A 15,174-nucleotide genomic window follows, 5' to 3' on the forward strand; every position below is an offset into this window, starting at 1 on the left:
CGTGTATTCATCGCATCATTTCTATTTTGGTTTGATTTATTTACCTTGCATTTATAGTTTTGAGTTTGAATTGTGCTTCCGCTCGATCTACTTGGGTGTGCTCTACTTGTGTGTAGGGACTTGTTTATATTGTTAGAAATACTCTGCAAGACACATATCCCAAGTTTCTTATAGGTTCAAGCTCGAGAGGGGACTTGTTCCTGCTGACTAGGCTGTCTGCCTGCATAGACCGGTTTGACCGGTCTGGTAGACCGGTCTGACCGGTCCAGGCAGTCCCAGCAGGGATTAAGCGCCAAATATTGAAAGAAACGCCTATTCACCCCCCTCTATGCTACGACATCGCGTGATCAAGATCCTTTCAGATCTCCATAGGAGGAACACTGTCATCATCACTGTCATTGTCTAAGCGTAATCGCTCTAGTAATTCTAAGTCCTTGACATTGTGAACCTCATCCCCTGCATCATCGTTATCAATTCTTTCATTGTCCTGTTCCATTCCCATCGCTTCGGTTAAGTCTATCTGAAAAGTCTCATCTAGCCCATCTTCTTGAAAGAACTCACCGGCATATGTGTTTCGGTCTATGTTGTAATCTTCATTGTTCGGGACAGGTAATTTATCGTGTGGCGATACCTTGTACACAACATCCCAACCCTTGAGATGATTGTCGGTTTGGCACGGATATGAGAGATAATAAACTTGCGTGGCTTGTTGAGCCACAATATAGACATCATCTCTTGGATACACGGATGCTTGTTGAACTTCAACTAGCCCAAGATTCGGAGTCCGTCTCACAGCATGAGGATCAAACCAATGGCATTTGAATATGACAGGTTTCAGAGGTTTCGACCCATGAAACGTGAGTTCGTATATTTCTTCGATTCTTCCATAGTACTCGAGCCCATCGTCTCCTGGCGTAAACACTCCGGAATTTGTGGTCCTTCTATTCGGCCGACTCTGCTCGTGACTTGTTGTGTGGAAACGATATCCATTCACATCATAAGCTTCAATTTTGCATTTATTTTTACATTTAGTTCGAAGGACTTTTTGACATCTCTCAATTGAGTAGCACCAACGATTTTGCACTGCCCCCCATTCGTGCCTCGTACGGTAGGTGCAAAATCATATGCTGCATCGGGTTGAAGAAGCCTGGTGGAAATATCTTCTCCAACTTACAGAGCAATACAGGTGCCATTCTTTCCATTTCTTCAATAACGTTTAGAGATAACTCCTTAGCACAAAGCTGGCAGAAGAAAAAGCTCAACTCTGCCAGCACTTGCCAGACTTGATCAGGGAGGTATCCTCGAACCATCACCGGAAGAAGCCTCTCTAACCATATGTGATAGTCATGACTCTTGAGCCCGTTGATTCGCATAGTAGACAAGTTGACTCCCCTCCTCAGATTCTCTGCATACTCATCAGGGAACATTAAGGTTTGAAACCACTCTAGCACTTCCCTCCTCTGGGGCCTCGTCAGGACAAAATCGGCCTTTGGCTTTTTCCATGCCTTGCCTGACGCAGGAGGCCTCATGTCTAGCTTCGGTCTATCGCATAATGTTGCTTGATCCACTCTGGCCTTAATGTTGTCCTTTGTCTTCTCTACAATGTTCATGATAGTTCCGAACAATGCCTTGGCGACATTCTTTTCAGAGTGCATCATATCTCTGTTATGTGGAAGGAGAAGATCTTGCATGTAGGGAAGCCTCCACAAGCCCGACTTCTGCGCCCATGCATGTTGCTGACCATATCCCTCAAAACCACCATCTGCATTAGCCACAAGACTATCTAACTGAGCACAAACACCAGCACCTGTCATAATATGAGGGGGAAGGTCTAGAACTTCGACACCTTTCGTGAAGTTCTTCTTATCGTGTCTGAATGGATGGTCAAGAGGGAGGAATTGTCGATGTTTGTCGAACGAAGAATTTTTCCCACCCTTCAGCAACCATATGAACATCAGAGCTGCCTTGCATACTGGGCAAGGGAACTTTCCGTGAACACACCAGCCGCAGAATATTCCATACACCGGCAAGTCATGTAGGGAATAATGGTACCAAACATACATCCTAAAGTTTCTCTTTGTAGCTCGATCGTATGTCCAAACCCCTTCCTCCCAAGCATTGAACAAATCATCAATCAGGGGCTCCATGTAGACACTCATATTATTTCCCGGATGTCCAGGAATTATCAGCGACAAGAATATGTTCTGTTGTTGGAAAATCACGCCGGGAGGGAGATTGAGGGGTATAACGAAGACAGGCCAACAAGTGTAAGGTGCAGCCGACATTCCATATGGATTGAAGCCATCTGTTGCTAGGGCAACACGCACATTACGAGCTTCATCTGCTTTGACTCGATGAATCCCGTCAAAGTGGGTCCATGATTCAGCATCGGATGGATGTACAAGCTTATCAGGATTGTATCGAGTTCCCATTTTGTGCCATGTCATCTGTTTCATGGACTCCTCGGTCATGAATAGCCGTTGGATCCTCGGTATGGGCGGAAGGTATCGTAGGACTTTCACGGGGACCGCGAGCTGCCTCTTCTGACCATCACTAGTATCTACCTCTACGAACCTAGAAGATTCACACTTTGGACAGTACTTTGCTTCTGCATGTTCTTTCCTAAATAAGATGCATCCCTTCGGACATGCATGAATATGCTCATACGACATCTTCAATGCACGAAGGAGTTTTTGTGCCTCATACATGCTTTTTGGAAGAATGTGACCTTCCAGAAGCAGAGTGCCAATAACTGTCAACATAACATCAAAAGCATCTCGACTCAGGGTAAACTGGGACTTCACGGCCATCAGGCGCGCAATGGCATCCAGTTGTGAAACCTTGGTATGCCCATGAAGGGGTTCTTGTGCTGCACCCAACATGTCATAGTACGCCTTCGCGGTTGGCTCTGGCTCCTCCTCGCTATGTTCTCCCTCGAAGTGTGCTTCATGAAAGTCATCTAACATATCTCCTACCCCGGCATCAGTATCATGATCTTCAATGCGTTGCCTAACGACCTCGTTTCTCATACGATTGCCTTCACCATGGTAGGTCCACCGGGTACAGTCTCTCGTAAATCCATAATTGCAAAGATGTTGTGTCATGACTTCCCGTGTCTGTCGACGCGTGTTTCCACATTTGGTGCAGGGACACCAAGTGCATGAGCCTCCTTTAACCTTTGCAAATGCTCGATCCAAGAAAGTCTCGGTCTTCTGAATCCATTCCAAGGTCAACTCCCCCCTTGTTTCCAACCGGAGTACATCCACGCACAGTCGTCCATACTCTATCATATCAACGAGTAATATAATATACAAGAGAATGTTTGCATCTACACGATGTTCAAACATTCTACTAAGTTAAGATAGGTCCTAATCCCACCCGAAGATGCGTAGCTTGAGTCGATTTCCATGCTCTACTCCGATCCGGGACAGAATTTCGGCAGCATTTCACCGCTGTTCTCCAAATACACGTCCCGGAAGAAAGATTGTGTATCCGGAGAACAACGGGGAAATGATGCTGATACTTTGTCTCGAATGCGAGTAGAACATGGAAACTAACTCCATCTACGCATCCTCGGGCTGTCCAAAAAACGTGGACAATTCGAAATAGATACGGTCGTACATATGCAAAGTTTTGCATATTTCCATCCGTATCTATTTCGAACGGGAGACGCCTAACTAGGTTACGTGATATACAAACATGCGGTACGAAAAGCAGACTACTCTTGTATGCCTCACCTTGCTATATGGTCCGGTGGCGGAGGCCGGCGACGGGAACTAGGTGGCGGTGCTTGGTCCTGAAAAAAAAGAATAATATGTGTGAAATTATAATCAATAATTTGTTACTTTTGGTCATCTCAATAAAAAAAGTATTGAAGTACTGTTGTATGCCTCAGATATGTTTCGTTTCATTTTATCTTGAACTTGCAGCATAAGAAATCATCTAAAAAAAGTTCATGATATACATGGAACCATGTGACACATCCAGTCCAACCATCATATCAACACAAATATCAACACAAACGAGAGTTTGCTTTGGGCATGGATGTTTCACATGGTTTGATGACAATCATGAGAAATATAACCACAAGCTCAAGATCATCATATGCTACCCAGACCAAATCTAGGTAAGAATTTATATCATCACGGGCAACGAGGTTATGTAATCTGCTACGAACATTAGACGGAGGCAGGGTCTTTTGCACGTGCTCACCTAGGGCTCGACGGCGGGCGAGACGGTCAGTCGTGAAGTAGTGGACGTCGGCGGCGCGTCAAGCGTGGGCACGGGGAGCGTCGGCGCGGCGACCGTGGCCGCGGCGAGCAGCGATCGTTGCCGCGGCGAGCAGCGATTGTGGCCGCGGTGAATGGCCACCAGGGGCGCGACGTGCGTGGCCGCGGCGAGCGCCGAGCCTGGACGCAGCCAGCCTGGCGCGCGGCGACCAGCAACCGGCGGCGAGGGCGTCGGCGTCCGGGTGGCGAGCGCCGGCGAGGCCGAGCCCGGGCGCGAGCGTGGCGGGCCCAGCTCAAGCACCGGTGAGGGAGGTGGCGTAGCAGCCCCGCCGGCCGGCCACCCTTTGGCGAGAGGCCGAGAGCGTCGACGTCGGGCTCACGAGCGCCATCGAGGCCATTGGCGGGCCGAGTGCCGGCGCCGGGGTGGCGACCCCGCGGCCGTCTGGGCTCGGCGGCGTGCTTCGGTGACCGGCAGGCGCTAGCATGGCGGGGCCGTCGTGCGGGCGAGGGTGGCGGGGGCGGCGTGCGGGCGAGCGTGCGGGCGTGCGGCGTGGGCGAGCGTGCGGCCGGGCGTGCGGCGGCGGCGCGCCGGTGTGCGGCGGCGAGCGTGCGTGCGAGCGGCGGCAGGCGAGCGTGCTAGCGTGCGGCAGCGGCGGGCGGGAGCGCGGCGGCGCAAGCAGAGTGCGTGTGTGGCGTGTGTGGTGTGTGAGTGTCTGAGGCAGCCGTTGGAAGGGGATAAGGGAGGCAGGCTTTGCCGTGTGCGCCGATCTGGCCCACGGCAAAGACACCACCTTTGTCGTGTGCCTCCGATCCGGCACACGGCAAAGGCATGTCTTTGCCGTGTGCCCTGAGCAGGGCACACGGCAAAGAATCATTTTCTTTTTTTTCCTTCCTAATTATGTTTAATTAGTGTTTCCACTATTGTTTAACTAGTGTTTCAACTTCTGTAGTAAATAATTAATAATTCAAAAAATGTATCATTTATTTCGTGCAAGAATAAATACTTCTTGCTTCATTATCACATGCGGATTAAATGTACTATTTCATGCTATTTGAATCCGATATGTAACAACTGAATCACCATTACGTGTTTAACTAAAATTTGTTCAAAACACTCTAAATATCACAAAAAAATCACTCAACATTTTATGTTCTATGATTGCACTGGAAAAATCATTATTTCATGCAGTTACACCTCCATTTCAATGTATGTCATATGGTACTATTTAATGGAGACAAGATATAAAAAATAACAAATAAATCTACAAAATTATGAAATTTTGGCATGATAGATTTTAAGATGTGTATTGCATGTACAAAAAATTTTGAAGTCAACACCCAATTCGACTACCACTTTCACTTGAAATATCAACAGCTCCTTCTCAACTCTATAGATTTTCTTTGAAGATTCTTCGGTTTATAAGGAGTATATGCGATAACTTGTGCTAAACATTTTCAAATTTTTTCCATAGCCTCCACTTATAAAATCATGATAGCATAACAAATCTTATATTTTTCAGAGTAAGTTTGCTTTTTATAGAATTTAAAAATTATTGGGGCACATGGTTCATGGCATGGCTCATGAGCAAGATCTTCAAATTTTGCATCCATTTTTTAGATTAGAGCTCAAATGGGAAAAAAATGATGTGAACAACATTTTTTTGCTTCATTAATACTCTATTCACAATTATTGCAGTTCAAAATTGACTTATTCTCTAATATTCCTTTTCACGAAATAGAAATGTTAAATATAGCAAAATGACCGAGAAAATTACCAAAACTTAATGTAGAGTTCCACATATAATATAGAGATAAAAAAAGTTTCAAACGGAGAACTAATTTTTTAAAGTCAAATTTGCCGTGTGCTTAACAAAAACACACGGCAAAGAAGACTATTTTGCCGTGTGTATATGTTTACCGTGTGTTTATTACTCGGCACACGGCAAAAGATGGGGTTATGCTGTGTGTCCATTTGTTTGCCGTGTGCTAAACACTTGGCACACGGCAAACATGCCGTGTGCCTGTATATTTGCCGTGTGCTACATTTTAGGCACACGACAAAGAGTCTATTTATCGTGTGCCCGACAAAGTGCACACGACAAAGCTTCTCGCACACAGTAAAGGTGGCGTCTCCCGTAGTGGCGGCCGGGCGACGTCGGGCTGGGGAGGCGGTGGCCCGGCCGGGCAACGTCGGGCTAGTTCGGCGGCGCAGCCAAGCGACGTCGGGGTGGGAGGCGGCGTTTAGGGTTGGGAGGTAGATGAAACGTCGATACCTCGATGAGGGACAATACGGTCATATGAGGAAAAATACATGTATTTAGTATTATCAAATGAATTAAAATGAGCAAAATGTTATGTATTCCGAAGAGCAAATGTTTTGAGTGTCATTTTAGCGAAGCGAATGTTATAAATCCTATTTTAGCGAATCCCCTTGGAGTTTTATTATAGTAGCAATTTTCTAGGGTAAAACTCGATTTCACTTCAGGCCATGTTGTCACTGTTAGTTTGGTGAACCAGATCTGCTGTTTGGGAGAGCGGGATGTCATCGAGGCACATGAATCGCCCAGCCGCCTCGGTTGCGTGCAGCAGCAAGCGCCCAGCGGCCTTGGTTGTGTGCAGCAGCTCGCGCCGGCGGCGGAAGATAGCTGATGCCGCCGCCGCCGCCGCCGCCGCCACCCGGGATTCATCTTCGTGGGCGTCTCTACACGAGGATTTGGTCAGCCTAATCGGGTGGCGAGTGCTAGCCGGCGATTTGCGGGACTATATCCGCTTCCGCGCAGTGTGCCCCCACTGGCGGTCCAGCACCACTTGCCCGCGCGGACGCGGCATCGTCGACCCGCGCTTCCACCCGCGGCGGTGGATGCTGTTTCCCGAGGGCCACGGCCTCTACCCGGGCCACGGCAAACTCGGTGGGTACGTCCACTTCTTCAACCTCTCAACTGGTGCCTTCGTCCGCGTCCGGCTCCCGTTCTTCAGGGATCACTGCGTCCTCGACTCCGTCGACGGCATCCTCCTGCTGCAGAGGGATCAGGACACCGCCATCCGTCTCCTTCATCCTTTCACTGGCGACATCGCGGAGTTCCCACCGCTGGAGACCCTCCTGCCACATGTGGACCCATGGTTGCGGGGAAACAAGTGGAATTATCTCAGAAGTATCTGTGCTGCCTGCATCAGTGTGGGTGCAGATGGAGTCGTCAAAGTAATGATGTCCCTACCCGGTAACCGGAATTTTATCTTTGCTACCTCTGGGGATCAGCAATGGAGGATCTCAAGCTGGCGCTGTGGTCCAAGTTGTGTTCCATTGCCGTTCCAAGGAAAGTTCTATATGTTGCATCATCCTGAAGATAACAGCGAACCAGAGGTCTTCCAGGTCGACCCCCCCCCCCCCCCCCCCCAGCAGGAAGATATGAACTTGGGTACGCCATCATTGCCGCCAGCAAAGTTTATTGCCAAATGTCCAGCAAGCACAGAAATTTGTCCCCCTTTGTATGATCTGGTAGAATGCAACTCAGAGATTTTGGTGATGACCTTAAGAGGTGAGCAATATTCATTGTACAGATTAGCTGATCTGATGCTGGGAAGGACTGTCCCGCTGACATGCATCGATGGCAGCACTATCTTCTTTTCTAGGCAGATACTCTGAGGCGTTTCCTACCATTGTGGCTGACACCATTGTTCTTTTCGAACCAATTAAAAAATATCTTGCTCAATACCATCTCAATAGTGACACATTATCGGCAGCATCAGTTACACCAGGGATTGCTTTTCCAAGTCCTTCTACCATAATTTCCCATATCTTTACCTGCTGCTTTCGCGAGTACTGGTTAGTGACCTGGTTTTGTTTTTACGTCATTGTTCTTCCCAATAGCGATTGTTCATTTCACCGTTCCCATGTTCTTCTCTGCTGTAGGAACAAAGGACAGATAATCTTCCATGGGAATTGGAAGCAGTGGAGGGTGAAGAGAAAGTGGCGACACGGGGTAAGTCTTAACTCCGTTGCAATAATTCTGTTGTAGTTTATGCATTTTTGGCATGCCCTACATTTAGTGCTGGGGGATTTTGCCACAGGACATTCAAAAACATGTCACTTTTGCTGGAAGACATAACAAAACTGATCTTTACTGTGTTCGAGAAAAGAACTGATCTTTACTACTTGAAAAGAACTGATCTTTACTACTTGAAATAAGAATTTATAAAATCGTGTATATTTTCTGCTACACACAGTTTCTTGTCCTTAGAGATTTTCTATTTGAACTTTTGCTGGAGGACACTAAGTCATACTTCTATGTAGAAGCAAATTTACACAAAGGTATAGTGGCTAGTAGCAAATATCATTTTTTTGTTTGGTTTCTTTCAACAAGTGGCATGTTCTATGGCACAATTTCCCTCGACCACAAAGGCTCAGTTCCGTTAATTAAGTTCTTTGGTGTTTCAAGAGTACTAAAGTGACATCATACTGTGCACAGTCCCAAATCAGTATGAATCCTTTAATTAGATACGTGACAATAGATACCCATGCAATTCTCTACCGGGGTGGGGTGTGTAAAACTTGGTAAGCTGCTTCAACTTTGTCTGTATTAGCGGTGATTGCCTATTTTGTCGAGGAATACTAATTTTTTTTATTGCTGGTTACAATTATAGTAATAGTGTTACATGAATTATTGGTCAAGTTATTTACAATTAGTAAGTCTTGTGTCTTGGGCTACAAAAGAAACGTATCCAATGAGGAAGATAAGATGCTCCCGGTTCAGCTTTGTATTTGCACTTCACCACACATTCACACCTGTGGTCTGTTACTCCCACACATTGGTGCGGGAAGGGTTCAAAATGATCTCATGACAGCTGCTTGAGTGCTTGCACAGAGCTACAAAGTAGGACTAAAATTTCATGGAAAACATTTGTAACCAACTCAACATGAAAGTAATACTGATGAGTGATGACCTTGATCTCAAACAGTTCACCTAAGTGTAGAGAGCATCTATGTTCAGGGCACCCGTCTTCTTAGCTACCACTCCAAGATTGCAGCCACAATTATTAATCAATTAAATTTATTTAGCTGCTAGTGTCATTTGTAGTTGCTACGCTGTCTCTGTTACAATGGCACTATGAGTATTACCTTTGAGACTTTTGGCCTGTTAATGCTGAACTTAAATAGCAAAGAGAAAGCAAATGTATTTTGGCTACGGTCGACGTAGGTAATGCAAGTATAAGCATCGCTGGGGAGTCAAACACACACTGCTGACATGTTGCTTCCAGAAGTTGTACAAGGATAGTTTTAGGATGTTCACTGCAGAGTTTGCGCACCAAAGCAAACCAAATGATTATGCTGATTTCGCGTCTAGACCGGTCTTTGTATTCACTACTTATGGCGATTTCCCATTTTCTGATAAAATAGTAAAATGGGCTTTATTTATATTAGTGACGACTATATTGTTATAATGCATATTGCATAAGATGAATTATTAGGTTACTTTATTTACATGTGTTTTTTAGGCTAGGAAAGAAATATACCCAGTGATGAATTTTAAATTTTCCTGGTTCAGCTTTGCAGTTGCACTTAACCGTATGGAATATTATCTGCACCCATCTAGATGCAGGGTTAGAGCTACATAAGGAGTAACGACCTTGATACGAAACTACAGCACAATTTGATCAGTCCTATCCTTCTGCCTGAGCATGGTGACCGTCTATGTTTGAAAACGTTGTCTTCTTAGTGCTGTTTGAAATTTAGTCTTGGTTCTTATTTATGATCGCAACATTACCCCTGTTGCAATCACGGTGACCTGTCATCATGCAAGATTTTCGGTTTGTTAGCGCTGGACCTAATTGGCAAAGAGAAAGCAAAAGTTTTTTATTGCGAGGATGTATCTGCAAGTTTTTGTATTATTGGGGAGTCAAAACACGGTGCTGACATGGTTCTTCCAGAAGTTGTACAAGGATATTTTTTTGTATGGTCATTATAGTTAACCAAAGCAAACCAAATGATATTCTGACCTCACATTGAAATAGCCCCCCTTTTTTTGTCTTTTGCTTATATACTTATTTATGCATAGGTTTTGTATCTGAATACTTCATCGTGCATGTGTTTTCCACTAACAGATTGGTTTCGTTGGCATAGTCACTGACTTTTCTTCTTGCATTATGATAGGGGTAAACGGCTCCTGCACCTTGGTGGTGATGCCTGCTTTTCCTCCTGCTACAGTTTTATTTTTATAATATGGGATTCTTAGTTATAGGCATATGTTTTTACCCTTGCGCAAGAACATAGTTGCCTAGGTCGATGGTGTTTGTATTTTGGCAGGCAATAATTCCCCATTCAAACAGCTAATTAACCTTCTCTAGTTGCCCTGGTATCATAAATGTCTAGTGGCTTTTTTAACTTCTGAAATGACAATGACAATGAACATTGGGGCTTTGGCGTTCTTATCCCTGTTTTGAATGTCGATTATGATTTTACCCCTCTTTTTTTGTCTTGTGCGTTTTTGCTCTCACTTTTTCAAAAATGAAGATCCAGTTTGCCCCTATTCAGTTAGATGCAGTTAACGGTGTTAATTTCGTAACAAAAATACAGATATGGCCTTTGCGATTTTGCCCCTCATTTGACATCGAGCACTTTGTACATACATTATACTAAAGTTTTGACTTTTTTTTGTTAAGTTTTCACATATTCTAGAAGCATTTGGAAATTCTCAGAAGCAACTTGACAAACAGCTTCGGCTGCTGGCTGGTAGATATTAGCTCTGCACCCCATTAGCCTAGGTCCAGCCGAATGTGTCGCTGCTGGCTGAAGCTAGTTGGCCTCCAGCCCAGCCAGTTCGGTCCAGCCGAAGTAGCATTTGGATAACAATGGAATCAATTGACTACTATTATGCTTAATAGTAACAATAAGAGCATTTTCAATAATGCCCAAAATGCATTATCAAAACTCAATTTTGATAATAGTATTATGCTTAATAGTAACAATAAGAGCATTATCAATTGACTACTATTATGCTTAACAGTGGCAAGTTGAATGGGCGTTGCCGAGCTCTCGTGGTGGCGTTCGCAGTTGTGGCGGCGGTCGGAGGTTGTCGCATGTTTGTCGATTGTGGCTGCTTGCAGCGGACCGCGGCGGCTGGCGTTGCTTGGCAACTGTCAGTGCGGCGTGGGGCTGCGTCGAAAGATGGCGCTTGCGGTACCGGCATTCTGGGACGACTTGGCTTGCAGCGGACCGCGGCGGGCTGCTCAGCTTGGCTGGGCTTCTCGGTGCAGTACATCTTCGGAAGATGGCGCAAGTGACTTTTTCGGTTGCTGGCACGGTGGCGGAGGTCATGTACGTGGGTGAAGCAAGTAGGTGAGGTTGGCCTGCGGCGGTGGTTCGACATTGATGGAGATCTGGGGACGTGGGGCAACATTGCTCACCACCTCGACGGCGCCTAAGGAGACGAAACCGTGGCGTGGAGTACCGTGGCGGGTGTGGCGAGGCCCCGCGCGTGGTGATTATTCGAGGCGACGAGAGTGAGGTCCAACGGCGGAAGTGGCGAGGCCCCCACGCGTTGTGTTTCGCGGTGGCGACTGCGTGGCAGCCTACGAGAGATCCGGTTTCGGTGGTTTCACTACATCAGGTGGAAGGTGGTGTTGCAGCGGCACGGCGGCGGTGGGTCCCGCATAGCGGTGGTCTTCCCGGTGCGGTGCGGTCTGCATCTTTCAGTTCCCTATCGACGCGGGGTGGCGCTTGGAGGTTCACGACTACTACACGAGTATGGTTGATTGGGTGGGTGCCACGGGCTTCGGTTCTGTTGCTATTGCTGAGTGGATTATTTTCTGACCGAGCAGACTTGCGTTGGAGTTGAGTTGTGCAGCTGTGTCGATGTCCCAATCCGACCGGCCTGAGTTGTTGAGTAGAGTTGAGTTCGGCACGCGTTGATGTCCCAATCCAACCCGCCGGTGTTGTTTTTGTGGTTTTCCTTTTTTCTTTTCTTTTGTTGCCTGGTTATGGCTTCCCAGAAACATAACCTTGTATTTTTTTCTGCTATATCAATAGAAACGTACTGGTCGAGTGTTGTTCGTTAAAAAAAACTCAGTTTTGGAAATAAATATAAAAACACCAGCTCCAACAGGTGTCAAAAACGGTGCCCAATATCCTCGCGCGTCCAATACCAGTGGCCAACTGAGCCTTTTTTACGCTGCTGGAGCCTTTTTTTACGCTGCTAGCTTGCGTTTCCAATCAGCATATCCGCTGGTTTTCCTCTGCGATTCCGCGTGATTTCTTCCCGGCACGCCATTTTCACTTCTCCCCTTCCGGGTTTTTTTTACATGTTTGTATTATAACGGTTGTCACTCGTCCGAAAACCACTCTTAGATTGCCTCTTACATATTTGCGAGAGAAGTTTTACTCTTAATTTTGCTATTTTTGCCTAGCTGGCACGCCAAGTGCAGGCTGATTTTGCGGGTTTGCAGCTGGCCGCTAATCCAACTGTGCCGCGGTTACGTATTTCGTGGTCCTGGCAGCTTTGATGGCGGAACCAGTAGTATCCCGCATACGTGCGCATGCGTGCATATGCCGTTCAACATTCAGCCCCCCATACGTGTCTATCCGCTCCTAATTCAATTGTACATCATTTAAGAAATTAGCTTTCTTCAGCACGTCAACTCAATACTTGACAGAGATACAGAACAACTGAAGTTCAGAAATTATAGTGAAAAAGTGATGACAACGCTATAGTCATCCGAGTTTACATATACTTGCATCATACTAATATTTTTGCCAGGCTGGCCTCCTGACTCCTGTGATCATGCTTCCATCACTGCTAGTTTAGTTTTCCTCTCTTCTGGACATGAACGAGCTCCGATCGATCCATGCTCAAGGACACTCTGAAACATCATCATAGTAAGAGAGATAGGGCCTAGCTATTCGTTCAAAGATTAATGAGTATGGCATCGGTCGGCAGATCTGTTCCTAATTACAAAGGACATACTCTATCATCTAATGTTAATTACATCATGGCTGCTTGTCTTGAATGCGTTCACTGTGTGCATACTCATAAGCTATTCCTATATGATGCACTAGTCATGGTAGTTGATGCAAATCTCTTATTTATACTTGCTAGCTGAATCAGAGAACCAACACGCATCAACTTCGCCATCTGGAGTGCTATCATATCAAATCTAATGGGCTAGGTACTTGTATGTTTATAAAGAAACAGAGAAGGCAATATCGTGTTCATCTGTCAGAATTAACAGGCAGATCTCTAAAATCCAAAAGATGATTTTGTTAGCTCAGTTTATTGGAAAAGAACTTCTTCAGTACGTAACGCCGTTCAGCTGTCTGCAACTAGCATGCTAGAATTATCATTTTGCATCACATGGTTCTTCTTTATCTCAACTTATGCTGAGCATGTTTCCATTAGGAGAATCATTGTGCACGAATTAAGGAATCATAGCCTGTGGAGCCACTAGTCCCACAAATGTATCCACTTGCCACGCACTAAGGATATTTACCTCTCGTTTCATTTCGTTCTGGGAAAACAAATATTTCATTCCTAATTCTGCTCCGGCATCTACTTTTCTCACATCTAAAGGTCCATGACATAATAAGGAGTTTGGTTACCGAAAACTTCCTTCTTTTTGACTACTATCAGACCTCTCTTTTTATACATGCTTTCTCAGCACAACTGACTGAATCTTTACTTTGGTACGAGTTGTTGATCGCTGCCAAATTTTACAAGGAAGTATAGCTCATTTCTCTGACGAAAATAACATTTCTATGTGCAGGGATCAAAAGTACATCACAACAGTCTATATGATTTCCTGTTTGTTGCTTGCACCACTGAACCAAGTAACCAAGATGTGACGTATGTTAGCACAGGGGCTGATTTGTTATGTGATACAGATATTAAATGCATTCAGAATAGTTCCTCGTGGATTATACGTACCTGTGTCTTTCAATTTTTGGAGCTTGTTTCTCAAATGTGTGATCTATAGGCATTGACCCTGCTATTCTTGCAACCAGGTGCGCCGATTTCTTGCAATCTAGCGGCGATAGCACTTCACAGGCTGTGCTCACTGGCATTGCTTAGCGTTAGGGGGGGTGTTGGCTTTCAATGTTTCCCAAAGGTTTTCAATGTTTCCCAAAGGTACTTATTCTACATATATTGGGGGGTGGCTTTTAATGTTTCCCAAAGGTACTTATTCTTCTACATATATTTGTGGAACTGAATGTAACTTTGATATCCTCGTACATATCTCTGGAACTGAATATGCCCAATGTTGCGAGATACAAAGGATATACTGTGAGAGGCACAGATGATAATTTTCAACTGTTCGTGCCACAACCTAATGGTTTATCAAAATAACATATCAATAAGAGTAAAATACAACAGAAGTCCACCAACTTGTAAGAGTGTGTCATTTAGGTCCACCAACTCCAAAAGTGTATTTTTAGGTCCGTCAACTTATAATTCGTGTCACTTAGGTCTATAAACTCCGAAAGTGCATTTTTAGGTTAATGAACTTCATCCATGAGCAATCGTGTGGCTATAAACCCTTAAAGGTCGCCCCGACATAGTTGTCTATGAATATCTTTCAACCCCTCACCGAGAACTACTCTAGGTTGACCCAAGTCTAACGCCGTCACAAGATTTTTCGCCACAACACTTTGCACCACCATATCCAGCCACCCACGCCACAGAGGATATAATATCCCCTACCACGGTATACATGTTGTTGAGTTCCTTTATAACCTTCTCCATCTTTCCAAAGCAATCGCCTCCTACTCTCCACCCATATTACGGGGTTATATCTGGATCTAAGCTCCAGAACTCACCAATGGCAGTCCGAAAGCCCCATTTGAATCCCACTACATGTCAATAACCTCCAAAATAAATATTTTATCCCCCCTCTCCCCTCCTATGCACTTGATTTGGAATTGGGCTCAAATTTTACCGTTCTGATGAAACTCCAGCAA

The 15,174-nt window shown here is 45.4% G+C and overlaps 1 pseudogene; it reads left to right on the top strand.

Moving 5' to 3' along the window:
• Window positions 1-6,732: 6,732 nt before the first annotated feature.
• On the top strand, window positions 6,733-10,688 carry LOC120692639 (annotated as a pseudogene).
• Window positions 10,689-15,174: the final 4,486 nt, after the last annotated feature.

Source organism: Panicum virgatum, chromosome 9N (assembly GCF_016808335.1).
Source record: "Panicum virgatum strain AP13 chromosome 9N, P.virgatum_v5, whole genome shotgun sequence".
Classification (NCBI taxonomy): Eukaryota; Viridiplantae; Streptophyta; class Magnoliopsida; order Poales; family Poaceae; genus Panicum; species Panicum virgatum.